Raw genomic sequence first — 21,662 nt, 5'->3', positions numbered from 1 at the left:
TAATCTGCTGAAATTATGAAGAAAATCGGCTTGGCAAGGGGCTATTTATGCACAAAATCGGTGCAGTTTTAATCAGGAAAGGATTCAGAGTTAGCGCTCATCAGCGCCAGACGCCAGACATTGGCGCCTGGCGCCAAGCGCTAAGAGTTAGCTCCTGGCGCTAACCCAAATCGCGTGGCGCCAGATGGCGCTGATGTGTCTTATCATATGAGCTTCTCAAAACCGCGTTTTTGTCCTGATTCGAGTCTGACCAATGACTTTACGATTTTTATTCTTTTTAAACCTTTTTTCTAAATTATTTTTTCCTTCTTCTTAATTAATATATCAATCATATTAATTATATTATATTTAAATTTTTTATAAATCCAATATTTTAAATTTTATTTTTTCATTTTTTCTTTTTGGGGGAGAAAGTCGGATACCCTCCATCAATAATAAAAATGACGGAATTATTGCGCAAAATTAATTACCACAATTCCTTGCACACACAAACATACACATAAAAATGAAAAAATATTAAGTAAATCTTAAATAAACTCATAGTAATATGTATATATAAATATGTCTAAATAATGAGTCTAAATAAAGGCAAAGTTCTATACAAAGTCAAAAAAAAAAAAAGAAAGCACAGGAATAAACTATGGCGCCGGAGGACGTACACCCATCTTGTCATAAAACTATAAAGTTCGAGGAGTAACCTCTCCACTAGCTCCAGCTCCAGCTCCAGTCTCCTCGGGAGGTGGAAAACTCAGCACAAGACCTGTCCACTAAAGATCAACCTGAGGCTGAGGCTGCGGAGGCTGCTGCGATGACGAGCGAACCTCGTACCTCCCACCACCCTTAAGAGCCGAGGTAGCCTCTTTCTGGCCTATCGGCGCAACGTGTGAACCCTCAGATGAAGTGCCCGAGCCCTCCACCGCCTCGGTACGCGCAACATTAGAACAACCACCCCAACTGCCAGATCTAGTACGGCGACGTCTCGAGCTAGACCTCGCCGGTTCTATCCGCACCTCAGGTCTCGTACGGGTACGAGAAGGAATGGGCTGACCCTGCAAGAAGAAACTAAATAAGAAAACAAGAAAAATAGAAGCAGTAATGCAAAAATTTGAAAGGAAACTACCTCCTTAACGGCGTCGTCGCGACGACATGTAGCCACATTCCTCATTCGACAGAGCTGGCTCCGGAAGGCATCTACGCACTGTGCCATCGCAGTGACCACCTCGCGAGAGAACTGTCAAGGAAACAAAAATTGCAAATAAATAAGCTTACCCGAGTCTGGTGACGAGGGATCGACCGCTCTACAAAGCTCTCACCCTCACAAGCCAGAGGAATCATCTCCTCGATCGGCCCGTATGTCCCCTGATAATGGATGGACATACGAGGTGGCACAAACTCAGTAGGTCCAGTCTGACAAAAGTAAATCCAAAATAAGTAAAACATTACTTGGGGGCTACTTAATAGAAGGTAAAAGCTGAAAATCATACCGCCACCTCCTCAGCCAGTACAAGGAATAGAGCTAACAATGGTTGTAGCTCCTCCTCGTAGCACCGCCCAAGGATCGTATAAGATCGCCAAGGGGTACCACCTCTCTTTGACATGCTCACCAACCTCGCGGCATTGAACATGTGACGCGGTGGAGGAGCAGGAACGACAAAAGTGTCCGAGGGATGTTGAATAGCAACCCACTCTCCATGATATGCACCTGCTCCATATATCCCCAAGAAATAGCGACGCTCAGCAGTATATTGCGCGGCTAACCCAGGGACACACAAGTCGACCCACGGCCGGTACAACACGTCAGGCACCTACAAATAATGCCTATCAGATAAGAATCCATTGAAGGTAATGCAAAGTGTTCAAATATATAAAAGAACCATACCGAGATGATCCGATCTCGGACATAAGCAGTAGACATCCCAGCGCGGCGGCTTCCCCAAGAGTCACTCACTGGAAACCTGTGCGGCGACGGCCTCGCCGGCGCAACCGAGGGAAAGTACTCATAGAACCAGATCTACAAAAGGCAGAAATTATCATAAAATGCTAATCAAAGCTTAGAGTTAAAATTTTATGGGAGATAAAGTATACCTCTACGACCTTCCAAAAGCCGGATAAAGCGACGTTCCCTGTGAAGGACCGGTGTCGACACGAGTCTCGTAACGTTCGAATGAAGTTAGCATAGGCCAAGCAGCTGGCCCAGTCATAAGTCCCGATCAAATATAGATCACAGACCGCAGGTAGGAAGTAAAGCAGCACTCTACTACCCTTGTTAGAGGAAAACATCCCTGACAGCAAGATAAGCACAAAGATGCGCACCCGCTGCTCTCGGGTGCTCGCATCATCCTCGAAAGCCGCTGCTAGAGTCGAACGACGAATCTCCTTGACAACGAACTGAGTTAACTCTACCTCAGCATGAGCCCAAACAGCAATCAGACCCAACAACTCCTCGACCTCAGGAGAAAACACGCAGATCTCGTTGTCAAACGACAGCGCGAAAGAGCTAAACTCCAGTCCCGTAATTAGACTGAAGTCGGTCGGGGTGACCATCTCACCCCAAGGAAAGTGGAAAGTGTTGGTGGTGTCCCAAAAGAACTCCACCAGATTACGAACCACGTGATGACCCTCGCTAGAGGCAATCATGGCCTCTGAGGTCTCAAAAAGCGCAGCCACACCGCAAGACTCCCAGAGAAGTCTCACCTCTCCGTCATTGCCGATGTACATCTTGTACAGGTCGCCCAAGGTATCGCAACCTAAACCGTGACCGCGCGTCCTACCAACTGTGATCCCAAGTCACACCCTCTAAGAAATGTGGTGGACGGGAGAGAAGTACAGAGTCCGCTCATCCCACTCTGGAGAGGGCCGTCTAGCTATGCTACATTATGCAGAATCATCATAAATTTAAGCTCTATAGTATCTAAGGTTCGCCTAGCCGCATGATACTATGTTCACAAATAATAGAGTATGTAGTACTAAAACATAGCACAGATTCAAATTGAGCATATACGACATTTTTCAAGCATTTAAACAATTTCTTGCAATACTATGGTAATTATTGTGACAAATTGGACAAGAATTTCTAGCAAAAACATCAAGAACAAGCCACATTGTCTTCCCGACCTTAAGAGGTCCAACAATGGTGATTTGTTTGTTTCTTCTCCAAATTGAGTCAAACAAGTCTCAAATTACTCCCAAGGAAATATATAAACATAATCAATTAATTTCATGGCATAAAATTTGACAAACAAAGAGAATTAAGCAAGTCAAGTTTCAACTTTTTAAGAAATTCATGAACAAACATATGCAAAATTCATTAAAACCGGAGTGAGTTTGAGGAAAACTTACATAGATTGGGAAAATGGATGGAATAAGCTTTGATTTGCAACAAATTTGAGCGAATTCGGTTGAGAAACGAGCAAGAATGAGTAAATTGAAGTTCCGGGTGATTTCTCGAGCAAGAACGAGCAGCAGCAGCAGAAATGAAGAAGAAAGGGGTATATATGGAATACCCAACTCTAGCGCCAAGCAACAGGCCTTGGCGCCAGACGATAAGGCTTAGCGCTTGGCGCTAGTGCCAGCGCCGGGCGCTAGAGCAAAATATGCGGCGCCAGCAATTTTTCAGCGGCTACAGAATGTTCAGCCACTTAGTGCGGTTGTTCTAACCTATTGTAATATATTTTGGATTCCTTGGTACGCCAGTTAGCCCCTCTAAGAAAATTGACATGATTTAGTAATCGACCTGATGAATGATCGTCTCACTTAGCTTAAAGCGCGTAAGCATTGGCTCATCGCAAGGCACCGACATCCTGGTTCATTCAACAAAAGGCACCGACATACTAGTTCAATATTCAGCAAAAGGCAACGAAATACAGGTTCAAGAGCAGCAAAACGCCGACGTAGGCATAGCGGAAGCAAATTTCAAGCGAGCTTTTAAAAGATCGACAAGTGTGGGTCTTCGATAATTTTCCTTGGAATATTATCGCAAAAAATGAGGATAGCTTCAAGCGAGGATATTTTCGACAGTTTTCCCTAGCTTGCGGAGAGTTGTCACAAATAACTGGAGGTGGTTTCAAGCAAAGTTGCTTCGATCGTGTTCCCTAGCTTACGAAATATGGTCACAAAGTGCTAGAAGGTGGTTTCAAGCGAAGCAATATTCGATGGGGTTCTCTAGGCGGTTTCATGCGGTATTCTCTAGCTTGCGGAAGATCGTCATAACAAATCGGTTACCTCTAGAGACGTGTGCTCGACGATGCAAGATACGCGTTTCTTAATTCTTTTATCTGTTTAACTAATGCTAGTTTGAAGGTATCGGCGTTATAAGAATGATTTAGGATCGCAGAACATTCTGAATCATTCTCCGTCCCTATCGCTACTTTGACTTTTGTTTTCAAAACTTGCGTTTCTCCAAATTCAGTCAAAGTGGGGGCTTCTGTAGACACCCATATATGTATCTCCCTAAAACCAAACCTAGTGATGAATACCATTCATGTCATTTGATTATCGAAAAAAGAGAAAGTGTGAAAAGTCTAGTGATGAGGATGTTTTTATTAAAATATCTCTTCTTTCTGTTTTTGAAAATATTTCTTTTCTTACCTTATTTATGAAAAACGTGCATTCCAGTTTAGTTTGGTCCATGATGAGGGCCCAATAATGGTGTAGTTGGATGGTCTTGAAAAGACCTTTCATATGATATATTATAAGCCCAATTCCGATGAATAATGAGGAAGTTATTGCCAAAATACTAAACTGAGCCCGGTTTGATTTTTACCTACGGCCCAATGATCTAGAGGAGGCCCTATTATTAATTATCATTCCTAAAGCTATTATTATTGATTATAGTCTTCTAGAATACTCTAGAAGGCTCTTTTAATCCTATTGGAGTTAGGATTGATAATTATGTTTTAAAGAGTTTGAAATTGAATAAAACTACTCCTTTTTAGAATCCTTGTTTCGTACGAAGTGGAATATATTCAGATTATATTTTCGTGCCTCATATTCTTTATCCAAATTTTATATGGTTGTATATATATTGAAATTATCTTTCCAATGATATATTAAAATATTAAATCTGAGTTATAACGAAAAAGATATGAATGAGATACAAAACTCTACCCAAACCTGATACCGTCCCACTATATCAGCCATATCATTTTATTAACAAACTATTTTAATCTTATTTTTATTGGGTTGAAAAGAAGACTTCAATACCTTTCCAACGACATATTATATGCCTTATTTTGACTTCTGGATAAAAAGATATGATAAAAACAAAATCTGCAAAAACTGCTGTCCATCGAGTTATATTTCGATTCGAATTCGGATTCTTTTCTTATTCTTCGACCCTCTCTTTTCTCTATAAATAGATGTTATATATCCCCTTTTTCAATCATCAACTCTCATCAAGAATTTCTTGATTCTCTCTCCCTCTTTTCTAAGCCTAGCCTTTTACAAACACAATTCCTCATACATTAGCACTAGACATACCTAGCCAAGTTCGAAGTTGCCTTCGCCCTAGACGTGAAAGGTTTTAATTTCTGAGGGTTTGGTCCCAAATCTTTATTTCAATTATTTAATTTAATTCTTTGATTTTATATTTTCCTTGAAGTTACTAATGTGTGTAATTTGTTATTAGAAAGAGATACGAGACATCCAAGTAAGTGCTTTAATGGTTTTTATTAATATTATGATGTAGAAATCATGCTTAGGTTGTTATTATGATTCCTAGCGTCATGTTAGGGTGTTTTGATTTTTCTTGTATCATGTTTAGGGTAACAACTAAAAATTACTAATATCAAGTATGATTAGAAGTATGATGTCTTTTATATTCTTTCCTAATATTCATGTTAGTATCATGTTAGGGTTAAAGCTTTGATTTTTATTATTTAGTGACATGCTAGGGTTTGTTAGTAATCTTGTTAGTATCATGCCTAGGATCTTTCTATTATTATGCTTTAACATGATTATTATTATTATGATTTATTTTTTTCAATTATAATTATAATTATTGTTATGATTATTATTATGTTGCTTGATTATTTATTGTTATTGCTTGATCACGCCTTTTATGCATGTTTAAAGGGAATTTGTACACGTAATCACGCTTAATAAAATAATTAATAATCTTGTTTAGGGTTAATTTGATTATAATTCAAATGATGGCCAATAATAGTTTTGTTTGTGCATTAATATTCAACCAACATAGATAAACAAGTTTAGGGTTAATCCTATTGATTGCGTGTTAGTCAGAAAGCGCACATGAATACGATCAGAATAAAGTATAGGCCTATTATTATGGCAGGTTCAATCTCTTTTAGGTTAGATTTGTACCTTCATCCCCGAACTACCAGTCATGGTTCAAGACCAATTGGAGTTAATGATCTCCTGGATCATTAAGGGGTGTAACCTTCACCTCGTGAACGGTTTACAAGTTCCTAAAACTTGTTGGCGACTCTTTTTCGCTATCTTCTTTCCCTTTGGACGCCACCGTACTTTAGTGTATGATCACAGTGGGGTTCAAGTTAGGGGTAATGCTTGAAATATTCCCTACAGTTTTTTGGCGACTCCACTGGGAAGGATTTCTATTTTAATTCCTGAAATTTATTTCGGCAATGATTTAGAATGAGTGGATGAGTCTCGAAAAGTTCTAAGTATTTCATGTGCATAATTTTGATTAACATTATTGTCATATGCATAAAAAAGATCTCATTGCAAAGACCATCTGTAATGAGTTAAAACATTTTATATACGTAGGAAATTTGAGGAATATCTTTCACAACTAGGATCGAAATAATGTTGCGCGAAACTGGAAAATTTTATCGAGCACAGAAAGCTACTGAGGCATGTGGGAACTAGCGTCAGGGAACAAAGTTTAGCGCCAACAATTTGACGCTAGCGCTAGCGCTAAAGCCAAATTGTGGCGCTGGCCTCTGTTTGCTTGCGCTAAGTTCTTCCAATACCAAGCAAGAAATATGCGTTCTACTTTCGACCAGTTTTTAGCACTCTTTGCTCGATCCTACTTCCTAATTGAGTTTTTCTAACTTTTCTGAAACCCATATGTGTTCTACATATGGACATAACCCCCTGGGAATTCATGCTCCATCTACCTGATTGAACGCTCTGAGCAACAAAGGGTACATCCAAGAATGTTGAATTCACCAAACCATGGAAGCGAGTTTTTCTAAACTCGCGGTGTCCCATCCACTCGCACCCATCCTTCACGGTTAGGCTTCCGCGCGATACATCTGGACAATTAACCATGGGCCCTCCATTGACTAACCCATATCCCGAACTTTAGAGAACTAGAGCCATGGTTAGGTTGCAAACTCATTGCATCATGTTGTGCCTACTTTACTGATTGTGCATTATTGGTTGTGCATACTCTATGTGTTTTTCCTAACCGTTTGTTTGACTTGTGCTAAGATTAAATAAACTGATTTACGACTAAAAGAACTTCGCCTAATTAATTAATTAGAGTAATTGAAGTTTAATAATTTAATTAGAGTTGACTTAGTACGACTTTAGGCATACCCTGTAGAGTAATACCGAAAGCAGTTCCAGTTCGACGTTCCAGCAATGGCGCCAAGATTTAAACTGCAGCGCCACTCTATGGAGCTTAGCGCCTGGCGACAGTCCTGTATACTGGCCTACACTGCAAAGAGAGGCGCCAGTCCTCTCGTTTTGGCAATAGTTAGGTTTGTTGCTTGAGTCATCACTTTATGTCTAATTGAGCAATTTTCTAGTCGATTCAGTTAATTTTTACTGGTAATAATATCTTGTCAAGTCATTAATCGAGTCTAAGTACTAAGTCCCAAGGTCTTACACAAGATTCAAACATGTCACTTACACTCACCACATAAAGCACACGTTAATGTACACTTTGACCATGTCTAAGGGAGTCTTGTATGCGCGTATTTTCCGTCATTTTTTTAGGGGGGTAATTCGGATATTAATCCTCCAATTAAACCATTTGTTTGAACCCTATACTTAACTCCCAAAAATATATACCGTATTTTTACCAAATACATGTACCTTATTTTTGTTTTTTTTCTTTTTAAATGGTAAAGTTAAGGTCAATTTGATTCAAGTAATTAAAACAAATATGGTTTAATTTACAGCGCGTGGTCAAGAAAGGAAGGGCATTTGATCTGGAGGGTTGCTATTCAGCATTTGAATCATTAAAAAGGATAGATAGGTTCAATCCGTACTTTAGTGTATGATCAGGAAACCATTTGAATCATTAAAAAGGACATATAGGTTTTACTGTCAATACCATCAATCAGGGGGTCACACTATTGAAAACTGTTTTAAATTTAAGGATTTAATTCAAAAAATGATTGATGACAAAAGGCTAGTCCAAATTCCACACGAGGAAGACATAAGTATTAATGTAGTTTGGGACAACGATGAAGAAGACGTTTATTGAAAAGACATGGTAGGACCTCCACCTTCGGTATCATATTCCATGGATGACTTATGGGTTGAAGAAGATTCATCCATTGACGTCCTCACAAGATCCGGGTGAATGCAACCTCCTATTTCGACACAACCTATACCAACTACGCAGCAAGTTCCCATACCTATCATAGAAGAAAATGATATTGTCAAACAGTTCAAGAAAACCAAAGTTGAAATGAATGTATGGAAGCTTCTAGCAACATCTCGAGCACATAGGTTGGCAGTAATGAATGCCTTGGATAAGATAGGGATAGATTATGACACCACTCCTGAGAGGTTCGCTAACTTCCTTACTAGTGATCTCCATAGTCCTATCAATTTGATCACCTTTTCCGACAATGACTTACCTCCAGAAGGTGACAAACATTATAAGGCGTTAAACCTCACAATAGTCTGCAAGAGAATCAATGTCCCTATGACTCTTGTAGACAATGGATCGGCCATTAATGTATGTCCACTCTGAACTGCGAGGATGCTAGGCATAAGGGATGAAGACCTAACCCTGTCAACACAAGGAATAAGAGCTTATGACAACACTCGTCGTCAAGCTCTTGGTAAGATTACTATGAATATAACGGCGAGAGCGGAGCAATAGAACACGCTACTACATTCCAAGTAGTAGATATTAAGGCTTCATTTAATCTATTGTTGGGACGCCCTTGGCTTCATGACCTAAAGGTCGTCCCTTCATCTCTCCACCAACAGGTAAAGGCTATAGTTGGAGGAATTCCTATTACAATTGATGCTTCACCCATGAGGATTAAAGCTATTGAAAATCAAATAATTAATTTGGAGCACGATGAAGATGATGAAGATTTGTGGGGCTTTAATGAAGAGGTCTCCTTAATCAAGGAGGATGAAAGGACCCCTCTCTGCCACGACCCCCACTCCAATATGATAGTGAACGCTATTCTGAAGAAACAAGGACATTTTCCTGGGATGACCCTAGGATAGAAGAAAGGAATAGCAAAATCGCTGGAATATCCTAGCCTCCCTAAATTAGTCACTTTCGGACTTGGTTTCGAACCGACTCAGGATGATCTCAAGCGAGCCCAGGAAAAGTCAAAAGCAAGTAGGAACGCTCGCATCCAAAAGAAAGCAATCCCAATGGATCAGTATCCTCTTACCCTCAATGGACAATTCATAAAAGAAGGAGAGGACTATCCATGCTACGGGTTTCCCAAACCGTTTTTCGTAAATGGCATAAGGCAACCGAGATTCTAAATTTTCCTATATTGCTATTTTATAGATGAAATCCCAACTCCTATTCATAAGGAAAAAGCACCCCCATGTGTAGACACCTAAAAATGTCTCCCCAAAACCAAACCCGATGATAAATAACCTTTCACCGCCACTATTGGTCTTGTTTAGTATTTAATCCCGAGAGTGCTTGAAAAATCGTATTTTATTAAATTCATACCTTTGAAAGGTCCATGGATTAGTCTTGATGTTTGGTAAAAGCATAATTTTAATTTTAGCCCAAGCTTGTTAATTAATTTTAAGCCCAAACCTTTTTATTTTATTATTTTATTATTTTATTATTTTTGGCACAAATATTTTATTTATTTTTTATTTTCTTGTTTTATCCCGAATAATAAAAGTCAGCAAAAAGCCTGAAATTATCAATCGGCACTTAAAAAGCCGAAAGAAATTAGGGTTAAAAAATGAATTTAGACGAAAAAAATGGACTGGAACTGACCGTGTCACGGTACAGCCTGACCGTGTCACGGGAACCCTTCCCGTCTGACGGTGGGACTTCCCTTGACACGGGAGGTCTGTCGTGACACGGGAAGTTCCGTGTCCTTTCCGCGTAAACCTTTAACGCGTTTTTCCATTCCGTTTTCAGAAAATTTCCCGCGTCACTCCAAAACTGACCGTGTCACGGGAACTTGTACCATCTAACGGTACTGTCTAACCGTGTCACGGTACAATCAGACCATGTCACGGGATACTTTTTTAGGGTTTTTATCATTTTAGGGTTCCGTGTGCTCCCTCAGCACATTTTCCCTATAAATACCCCCACATTTCTGATGTACGGGGCAACTAGAATTCTATTATTCTTATTTTCTCTCTTCTATGCTATTAACCTAAACACTAGCCTACCCTTTTCATTTCAAAATTCCTTCTTCAAGCACTCAAAGGTGTCCATATTTTACTCGAGGTTCTGTCCTTAAGCCAAGGCGTGAAAGGTAGAATCGTTTGAGGGTTTGGCCCCAAAATTAATTTTGTTTTATTTAATTTAATTTAATTTAATTGTTGTTTTATTATTTCCTTGAAGTTACTAACTCGTTTATTATTTTGTAGTTGCAAACAAACATATTCAAAGTAAGGATCATGCTCTTTTTACTATTGTTATTTTTCTAACGATTTTTTTATATTGTTGGAATTATGATTAGATTGGTTTTTATATTAATATTGATTCTATTATTTATTTTGATCACCATATTGCATGTTAAAGGGAATATGTAATTGAAAATCACGCCTAATAAGATAATTTGGACAACCGGTTTAGGATCCTTTTTAATCTTATTATTAATTGAAGTGATCACCAAATTTTTAGAATGATGTGTGCATTAATCTTAAACCAATTTAGTTAAATAATAGTTTAGAGCGAATTGAATATTTTGCTTGTATGCCTTTGAGATCACAGGAATGCTTTTCAATATAAGAATCGAGTAGAGGCCGATACGGGTGAATGTGACTCCATGACTCACTTCGTACCATCATCCCAGATCCTCCTTTTGTAGTTCCGAACCATATGGAGTTAGTAATCTCATGGATTATGAATGGGGTTTAACCTTCACGGGTAAATCGTTGTTGCCTTCATTGTCCCTTAATCGCGGTTGCCTTAAATGATCTGTGAACGGTTTACAAGTTCCTTAAAAACTTTTTGGCGGCTCCCTACTTTATTTGTCCCTAATTGTAATATCAATTCCCACTTCCTATGAGTGCCAAGCATATTCACACATGCTTTTAACGTAGGCGCACTTCGAGTGACGCCTACAATTTGGCGACTCCACTGGGGTGTATCGCGTCTCATATCCTTGGAGTTTCTTGCTCAGGTAATAAATTGCATTCTCCTTGCTTTCGATCTCTTGTGCTAGCATTGCCCCCATCGTTTCTCTTGTGACCGTAAGGTAGAGTCGAAGAGGAAAGTCAGGTATTGCTGGTGCTAGCACGGGTGGGTTTGCCAAATACTCTTTGATTTTGTCGAAAGCCTTTTGGCAGTCATCATCCCATGTGATTGGGACATTCTTCTTAAGCTTCTTGAATATAGGTTCACATATCGCTGTGAGCTTTGATATGAACCTACTTATATACTACAACCTTCCAATGAAGCCTCGAATCTCCTTCTCATTTTTGGGTGGAGGCATGGCCATGATCGCCTTTACTTTTGAAGGATCTATTTCAATCCCTTGGGAACTGATCACATATCCAAGTAATTTGCCTGACGTGACTCCGAATGCACATTTTGCTGGATTTAATCTCATGTTGTACTTACGGAGTCTTTCAAAAAACTTGCGAAGTGCGACGATATGGCCTGGGCGATCCTTAGACTTGACAATCATATCATCGACATAGACCTCCACCTCTTTGTGCATCATATCATGTAACAATGTTGTAGCTGCTCTTTGGTATGTGGCACCCGCGTTTTTCAACCCGAATGGCATTACCGTATAGCAATATGTACCCCACTGTGTGATGAATGTGGTTTTTTCCATGTCTTCTTCGGCCATCAATACCTGATTATATCCGGCGTAACCATCCATGAATGACAGGAGTGCATGGTTTGCTGTATTATCGACCAGAATGTCAATGTGAGGTAGAGGGAACCCATCTTTTGGGCTTGCTTTATTGAGATCCCTGTAATCAACACACATTCTGATCCTTCCATCCTTCTTTGGAACTGGAACCACATTTGCTATCCATTCCGGATACTTGGATACTCTGATGAAACCTGCGGCCAATTGCTTCCTGATTTCTTCCTTGATTTTGAGAGCCACATCTGGGTTTATTCGGCGCAGCTTTTGTTTGACAGGCTTCATACCTGGAATAAGTGGTATCGTATGCTGAGCTATATCCCTGTCGATTCCTGGCATATCTTGGTATGACCAAGAAAATACATCAACAAATTCACTAAGCAAGTTAATTAGCTCTTTGCGTTCATCTTGACTAGTGTTAATCCAATTTTTACTTCTTTAACAGTCGTATCATTGGAAATGTTAACTGTTTATGTATCTTCAATAACTGCTGTTTTATTTTCGTGTTCTTCCATTGCTTTTATTATTTCTTTGTCATTTTTATCATTAGCAAAGCAATATTGATCAGGGCTAGGGGAATGGCACGCGTCGTAAGCAAAGGTATTCATTTCATTGAATTTATTGGCTAATACATCAAGAGAGGAAAGGTCAGTTGCGACCTCACCAGAATTATTAGGACTAGAAGGATGGGGCTCAACAAGAGACTAAGGGTTGAACTCTATAGCAGAAAGAGGGTCAGCCTCGGACTCTAAGGACTCATCTACAGACTTAGACTCAGACTCGGACTCGGACCCAGACGATTCAGACTCATCAAACATAGGACCCTCGCCAGCGGTTAATTCCAACTTCTCTCCACTCGGCGTAGTGATCCTCAATGTCTTGCGACATCCCTTGAAATGTTGTCAGCTTGGACGATTAACTCGGAGGGGTCAAAATCCTTGTTTGCTATGACGACTTGAACGAGCTCAGAGTTATCATTGCAAACCGGCTTGGATTCATTTTTCTCCATTCCAAAAAGAAGGTTGATTCCTAGATCATCAGAGTTCAGGCTAGCTAACTTCTCGACTGTGGAGAGCTCTTCATCGATGAAGTCACAATCGAGGAACACCTCGAATCCCGGTTCAGGGATCCCATTATGGACAAATGGTTCAAGGAATTCATAGCATGGGAAGTCTTCCCCTTCTTTGATGTACTGGCCATTGAGGGTGAACGGATATGGATCCATGGCCATTTCCGTCTTTGTGATTCGAGCGTTGTTGTGAGCTTTCATTTTCAATGCAGCTTGTTTGAGATCTTCTTTTGTTGGCTTGAATCCCAAGCCGAAAGTATCCTTCTTGAGCACACCAGGATGGCCCCAAGATTTAGCCATTTTCTTCTTGAGCCCCAGGGTCATTCCAGGGAAGTGACCTTGCTTCTTCAGAATGGCGTTGATACTGGTGTTTAAATAGGGATCAAAGTCGAGATGGCACTTTTCCTCTTCTTCGATCACAAGAACATCATCTAGTGAAAACCCCCAAAGATCTTCATCTTCTTCGTCATGTTCAACATGGACGATAGGAGTATCAATAACTTGAATGCGCATAGGAGAAGCATCGATAGTAATCGGAACCCCTCCAACTATGGCTTTCACTTTCTGGTGGAGCGATGACAGAATCGCCTTTAGCTCATGAAGCCAAAGGCATCCTCACAACAGATTGAAAGAGGCCTTAATGTCCACCACCTGAAATTTGGTGCGACGTTCAATAGCCCCAGTAGTTATATTTAGTACGATAGTACCCACGGCTTGACGGCGAGTATTACCGTAAGCTCGAATCCCTTGAGTGGAGGGAGTCAACTCTTCATTCTTTATACCCAACTTCCTTGCAGTACGGAGTGGGCACACATTGATTGCAGAGCCATTATCAACCAGGCTCATAAGAACATTCATCTGCCTACACACTACAGTGAGGTGTAAGGCCTTATTGTGTTGGTCCCCTTCCTGGGGTAGATCCTTATAAGAAAAGGAGATCAGATTGCTAGTACTCGGGAGCTCACTAGTGAGAAAGTTGACCAATCCTTGAGGAGTCATGTCGTCATCCACTCCTATCTTCACCAGGGCATTCATTACAGCCTTTCAATGCTCGTGGGAAGTGGCCAAAAGCTTCCATACATTCATCTCCACCTTGGTCTTTTGCAGCTGTTTGACCACATCGCTATGCCAGATCCCATTCACTTCTTCAGTGCTTGAGATAAATACAACTTCCGGCAGAGGTTCATTCACAGATTGAATGAGTATCGACGGATCAAAGGAGACTTCATCTCCCATGATAGCCAGAGCATCAGAAAGAGGACCTGTTTGAATGTTAGGCTTCCTGCCCCCTGGAGGGACAGGAAGTAAGTTAGCATCAATCAGGTCTTGGATTGCGTTTTTCAACCTCCAACACTTCTCAGTGTTATGACCCTTTCCTTGGTGATACTTGCAATAAGCGTTGGGGTCATAGTTAGCGGTCCTATTCTCAGGTCGAGGTTATGGAAATGGTCCGATTGGCATAATCAGTCCCTGACTATGAAGACGGTCATAAGCAGCATCATAAGTCATTCCCAAAGGCGTATAAACCCTCCTTTTCCTTTGGAATCTTTGAGGAGGAGCATTAAGGGCCAGCACATCATTGATGTTGATATTGTTGGTAGCATTATTGGGCTTAGAAGACGAAGAAGAAGGAGTGTCGTTCTTCTTGTTTTTCCAAGTACTGTTGTTATTATTGCTACCAACAGACTTCATCAGTTCGTCTTCGATATTGATTCCAATATCGTATACAGCATCAAAGGTACTTAAGGGCAGAAACTTTAGGTGTTGCTTGTACTTATGAGTCAGGTTGGAAATGAACAAGCGAACCATTTCCTTCTCCTTGGGAGGATCCACCAAGAGCGCAGCTGTTTCTCTCCACTTGCTTAGGTATGTGGTGAAGCCTTCATTCTCTTTCTGTTTGAGAATGGAGAGTTCACGTTCAAAATTCTTGGCCTGGATGTTACACTTGTACCGATTCATAAAGCTTTCAGTAACATCTTCCCAGGTCGCGACATGCTTGGATTCCAGAGAATAGAACCACTGGTGACAGGCATGTTCTAAGGAAAGAGGAAACACCATAGGGAAGAGTGTCACATCTACTCCCTTAAGAGCCATAGTTGCAGAAAAAAGCCTTTAAATGGAAAAGTGGATTATCAGTAGGCTTGAACTTGGGAATATCAACAGTGGAAAACTTCTTAGGAAGCTTCTCTCTTATAGACGAGGAGGTGATAGGCTGTTCCACATAAGTGAACTCTTCGGAAATCTTGCTCATTTGTTCCTTGATCTTGTCCATCGCAGCAGTAGTGACACTGTTTTGCTTGTCTTGCTCTACAGTGCTGACTCTAGTAGTGAGTATCTGCATCATGTCAAACAATCTTTCGATTGTCCTGTTGAGGTTCTCGATGTCTTCCTTAGTGGCCATTGGTTGAAAGTAGACTGGAGACGGATCTTGTGGAGATGACTGAGGTGGTTTCCTTGTACGCCTCTTTGGTATAAGAGGTTGTTGAGGTATGGACTCGAATCGTAACAATCTACCCTTGCTTCTTGCCCAAGTGCTGTGACACCGAAACAAACACACCTTTAATGACCAAACTTGACCTTAACCTATCCGGATTAAAAAAAAGAAATTTTTTTTTTATTATTGAAGCTCTACTTATTAAAAAAAGAAAACATGGGAGGATACCATCCGACTTACTCCAAAAAAAAACGACACAAAAAACGAAACTTCCCTAAAATACGGTCAAAAGTGGTGCATGATGAAAAAATAAAAATAAAAAATTTTGCCGTGACGCGAGAATTTGAACCGTGACACGGGATTTTTCCCGTCTAACGGGAGAAATTCCCGTGTCACGGCAACCCCTGAACGGCAAAAAAGGACATTGTGACTCCCGTCACATGGGATTTCTTCCCGTCTGACGGGAGAATTTTTCCGTGCCACGTCACCCCTGTCTGTCAAAAAAAAAAAATTTGCCGTGACGCGGGAATTTGAACCGTGTCGCGGGACCCTTTGACCGTGACACGGCAGATTTTCAGTTTCCCGTTTTATTTATTGGCGCATTCGTTGCGAATTTATTGTTCGAGTTTTTGTTTTCGTTCTTCCATTGCGTCCGACTCCTTGACTCGGATAATTAATAAAAGTCATTGTAATTTTTATTTTAAAGGCTGAAATAAATATGCTATTATTAAAATAAATGCGACTACAAATATTGGCATCAAATGCCTTATTTTAAATAAAAGTTATAAATTATAAAATACAAAGCACTATTGATCTAATCCCTCTTCTCTTTAGGAACATCCTTTCCTTGCTCAATTAGGTCGGCCTTCACCATTAGTGTGTCTTTTGTAGCCCGAACCGTCACACCCCTAGTAGAACTTTCACCTCTTTCACCTTTCTTGAACTTTTTCGGTTGGTTCTCCCTATACACCATCTTTTCTTTACCCTTTCCTTTCACATAGGTCTTCTTTCTTGGCATCTTAGGAGTCTTAAACTCAACTCCTTGTGCTCTCGGACCTAGCAATCTTTAAGAGGAGCTTTCTTATCTCCAAGACGACTCTTTAAATCAGACTTGCGTGATCCGAATCGTTCCCTCCTGCTTCTAGGGTTCAACCATGCCTTGTATGCACTAGATAAGGGAGGAGGAGCTTGGTCACTTGCAGAAACGGTCCACAAAGGTCTTCCAATCCAATAAGCCTCGTACTTGTGAACGTTACTTTCATGCAGCGATACTTCACGAGGACTATCGTTATAGCGTGGAATTACTTGTTCAAGCCCATACTGTCGCATCAGTCGAGAGGGAAAGTAAAAGGTCAATTTGGAAATACTAGGAACGCGACAATATGGAGTTTCATTCGTGCCAACCGTCTTAGTAAGCCTCCACTAAGGCACCACCCAACGAATGGAAAATTCCCTCTTTGCAAAGAAATTTTTCCAATCTTCATACGACATATTCGCAGAGTAATTCTTCTTCCTACGGACTAAGTCGTTGGGGCCATATTTATCAATATTGTCAGGGGCTTCAAATAATTCCAAACGCTCCATCAACCAAATATGCAAAAAAAAAAAAAAAAAAAAAAAAAAAGAAAATTAGTCAAAATAAAAAAAAAACTGCAAATTCCCGTGACACGACAGTTTTAACCGTGTCACGGCAGACCCCAACCGTGACACGGCGACTGTTTTGAGTCACGGGGCTATTTGGAGCGTATTTTTACCTGTAATAGTACCGGAGAGCCCTTCCTGATAGCTTTCCGGTCAGCTTTTGCCTCGTCAAGGCCACGAAATGTTTCTCCAAGACACGTTGGCATGGGAGATTTTCCGGATTCTACATGCTCAAGTACAGACGTTAGACAAGCATGTCCTACCCTACCATTTGCAAAAAGTAGCTTGCTAAACATGCAAAAAATATATGCCCTTCTACGATACACATGATAAGACTCAGAGATAGGGCGATTAAAATATAAATTAGCAAGTTTTTCTAAGTCTACTTCATTACCACAAACAATTCTATTTAAATCTGAATCTGTTAGATTCAGATAGCGTTCAAAGTCTTGGTAATAATATTCACGTAAGGTAGGCATGGCAATAAGATTTCTGGCAGGAAATCCAAAGATTGCACCAAATTCCTCCGGCAAAGGACATATTTCATCATAATCAAATTTGAAACAGTGTGTTTCTAGACTCCAATAATCTAATGCTGCTCTAAGAAAATCATGTTCAATAGCTACATGTCGCAGGGCTAACAAACCCTTGACATGAAATAATTCTAACTCTCTTTTTTCAGCATTGGTCAAAGTATAAGACCAGTCGCGCAACGCATTATCAAAATTCCGAGACATGATTATTGAAATATGATATTCTAAATTATTTTGTGTTTCGTAATTATGCATATCATGAATAATCTGGTCTTATTTTATAGCAAAAGCGCTCGAAACTGCCCAGAATTTATCTTTTCACACGCCTAAAACAAACCGCGGAATAATACGCGTCCCGTGACACGGGAATCTTTGTCGTGACACGGCAGGTTTTGCTGTGACACGGTGAACAGTGCCGTGACATGGCACCTTGCGCGCTATATTTTTTCATCTTTTCCGTATCTGTCCGTATTTTTTGTATTTTCTTATCTTTAACGTTTATTTTTCAGTCTTTTCTGAGAGTTTTATTTCTAATAAAATTCTCACCTTTTTTATTTTTATCTTTATTTTATTTTAAGATTTTATTTCTTTTGTTTTTTTATTTTATTTTTCTTTTGGGGAAGATATTCTTTATATTTATTTATTCATCATTTTATTTTTATTTCTTTTCTTTTCTTTTCTTTTCTTTTGGGGAAAGTAATTTTATTTGAGTGTTTTTTATTTCTTTTCTTTTGGGGAAGGTCGGTGCCCTCCATTACTTCACTTATGTTTTTTCGTCGTGTCATTAATAAGTACACAATCACACACAAAGAGTCTCAAACACACACTAACACACACAATAGTAGATATATAAACTGTAAATAATGTACAAAGAGTCGTAATACATAAATGTCATCACAGTATGCACAAAAACCCTCGGTAAAAAATCTCTAGAATCAGAATCAGTCTCATCTTGACCCTGTGCATGTGGACCTCCCTGTGTGTATGGGAACGGCGAACCAAAGAGTCCCTCGACCATCCGAGTACGGGGAGTAGCGTCCCTACTAGTCCCCGTAGGCCTGGCAGTAGCTAAGCTCAAGGCAAGACCCATCCAACCGGAAAATGGAGTAGACTGGCCCAAAGATACTGGAATCGTCGGCGAAGGCATCGTCCATACATCGGAACCGAGAACAAGCCCGACAGCGGTGGAGGAATCCCTGATAATGGAGCCGAGAATGAACCAGGATCCAAAGGAGACCCAAACTCGGGAACTGGAGGCTGTGAAAATGACGGACGCTGAGAAGACTGACCCTGCTGCCACTGAGCCTCCTGGAATGACTGAGTAGTCTGAGGCTCTCGCTGAGAACGCCGGTGAGCCTCAGGAGATCGTCTACCGCGACCAAGCTCCTCCTCGTCCGAGCCTCTGGGCCTCGAGCGCGAGCGGGACCTCCGTCGCTCCTGAAAAACACAAAATCAAAAGGTGTCAATGATGCAAAATAAAACAAATGGCAGAAATGAAAAAATAAGTGATACCTCAAGAACGTTGCTAGAGCTCCGACAACTCACACCACGCCGAAGCTTGATGATGCAATACTTCAGCGCGTCCACCAGCTTCATAATTCCCATCACCTCCGGGGGGTTAGGCTGAGGATAAAACAAAGAAAAATCAGTAATAAACAGTATTAAAAGAGTGGATAATGCGTCGAAGAAAACTCACCGGCTCAAAAACCTCGGCAATGACTCTTGCACCTGTCTATAACCCTCCAGCGCGTCGGCAATATGGTCCTCCGTGATACCGATCGGCCTAGGGTAGCGGACAGACTGAGGAGAATCTTAATCCTCCCCACAGGGTGGATGGTCGTCTTAAAATATGATCGAATAATCAAGTTATTCGACTATTTAAAACAGAGACTAGCAAGAAGATTCTCGAAAGAAATCATACCTCGGGAAGACGGGGTGGAGGAGCCAGAGAAGGAAGAAAATCCCGTGCGTATTCGCTCTCCATGTAAACGAGCTCCTGCCACGGAAGAGTGTAGGGCTCTCCCCTGTTGATCAACCCTCTGATCAAGCGGGAGTCCAGCATCGAATCTGGCGGGATGAAGGCACCACAAAGCGATCGCCGCTATGCTGACGGACGACTCGCTCCCCTAAATACTAGACGAAGCGCCAGTACCAACCAAGATGGTACGGTACACTAAAAGACGTAGGCCTCGGATATATCAGTCATCCCGGCCCAAGGACGACACTAGATATCGATGGGAACCTGGAAACCATAAAAAGTTAGGCATGAAACAACAGAAACAACATCAGAAGGAAAAAACGCAAAAAACGCTAATCCTTACGCCAACGGAAGAGGTGCCTCGGCGTAGTAGCACACGAAGTGCCGGAACAGACTCCACCCGTGACTCTCCTCGGTCACGCCAGCTGGCTCCGACGGGGAAGTCATGGACCACTCCCCGACGCCGGCGAGGAGCCAAGCCTGGGAAGTACTCGTAGAACCATAGCTGCAACAAAAATAACATTCAGCACACGAATCGAACAAGCTGAAATGAAACAAGAAGGGAAAAGATCATCACCTCTACGACTTCCACAGGCCGTAAACGGTGATAGGGGACTTGTCATTCAGCTGACGGCAGCCATGACGTAGAGATAGAAGAAGATCCGCGTACCCTAAGACTGCCCAGCTGTAGGATCCTATCTCGGGAATCCTGGCCAAAGAGGGGAGGTAGCAGAGGAGCACGCGTGAACTCCTGTCGGGAGAGAGGGTCATAGAGATCAGGATCAAGATGAAGATCTGCACCCGCTGCTCGGCCGTCGTATCCTCCATATCGAAGCCGCGAGCAAGAACTGAAGCCGACTCCGATCGTCCACTCCTAGGACCACCTCGAGACACCGGTCGGGACCTGATGTGCTGAACGACCGGACCCAACAAATCAGCTACCTCAGCCGATGTCCAAGATAGATCAGACATCTGGCCTACTGCCGGTCAGTAAAGCGCAGCCCGCTGATCATGCTGAAGTCCAGGGGGGTCACCGTCATCTCCCCACAAGCAAAGTGAAACGTGTTGGTAGTATCCCAGAAATACTCCAACAATGCGCGAACGACCGTCGCGCCGCAACCCCGGGGCTGCGAAACCCTACAACCGCCGCGTAGAAATCGACCAAGCCAGACGACTCCCATAGGGCGCTCGTAGCAGGATCCCCCGTAATGACCTGGTAAAGTCGAGGGATCAAATCACCGGCCCCGGAACCATGCTGGCGAAGTGTGCCATCGACTATGCCGGAGAGTGCGCGGTGAGAGATGTGGTTTTCACGGCAGAAAACCAACTGGTCAGGGGTCCACGGAGGTGGAACCCACCTACCCCTACTCGTAGAAGTCCGAGGCTCGGACTCCAAGACGTCGTCGTCCACGCCCTCAGGGACAGTGGGAGTGTCCTCCCGAAAAGCCCGACGCCGGCCGCGGGTAGAAAGGTCGCAATCTCGTCGTCTAGGCATGCTATTATAAAAATCTAAATGTTTAGCATCATTTCCTAAACATTTTTTAAGGTGCATTTTTTAATAAAAAAAATAAATATCTAAATACTTAGCATCATTTCCTAAGCTATTTAGTTGTTTATTGAATTATATGTTAAATTTTATCTAAATGTTTAGCATCATTTCCTAAACATTTAATTCAAGTTGCATATTTAAATGTTTAGCATCATTTCCTAAACATTTAATTCAAGTCGCATATTTACAATAACAATCTGAATACTTAGCATCATTTCCTAAGCTATTTAGTTGTTTATTGAATTATAT

The sequence above is a fragment of the Chenopodium quinoa genome, unplaced genomic scaffold (assembly GCF_001683475.1).
Source record: "Chenopodium quinoa cultivar QQ74 unplaced genomic scaffold, ASM168347v1, whole genome shotgun sequence".
Lineage (NCBI taxonomy): Eukaryota > Viridiplantae > Streptophyta > Magnoliopsida > Caryophyllales > Amaranthaceae > Chenopodium > Chenopodium quinoa.
Note: the sequence above shows the minus strand (reverse complement) of the source record.